Genomic DNA, 315 nt, shown 5'->3' on the forward strand with positions numbered 1-315 from the left:
AAAAAACCTCAAGGGTTAGTAAGTGTTAATTTCATAGTCATGAAAAAGAATGACTCTTAATTTAATATTTTATACTAAATATCTTTTAGTTATTTTTACCACTTTAAAGTAAGTCAACTAAAATAAATACAACATTTTTTTATGAACATATTAACACCTCCTAATTTTTTTAGGAAAAACCTCAAGGATTAATAAGTGTTAAATTCATAAAAATAAATCTTAATGTAAGACTTTCTACTACTTTAATATCCAAAGCTTTGTAACACTTTAAGTTTATGAAGTCAAGACTTTAATAAATCATATTTTATCCCAAAT

Source organism: Lupinus angustifolius, chromosome LG08, assembly GCF_001865875.1.
Source record: "Lupinus angustifolius cultivar Tanjil chromosome LG08, LupAngTanjil_v1.0, whole genome shotgun sequence".
NCBI lineage: Eukaryota > Viridiplantae > Streptophyta > Magnoliopsida > Fabales > Fabaceae > Lupinus > Lupinus angustifolius.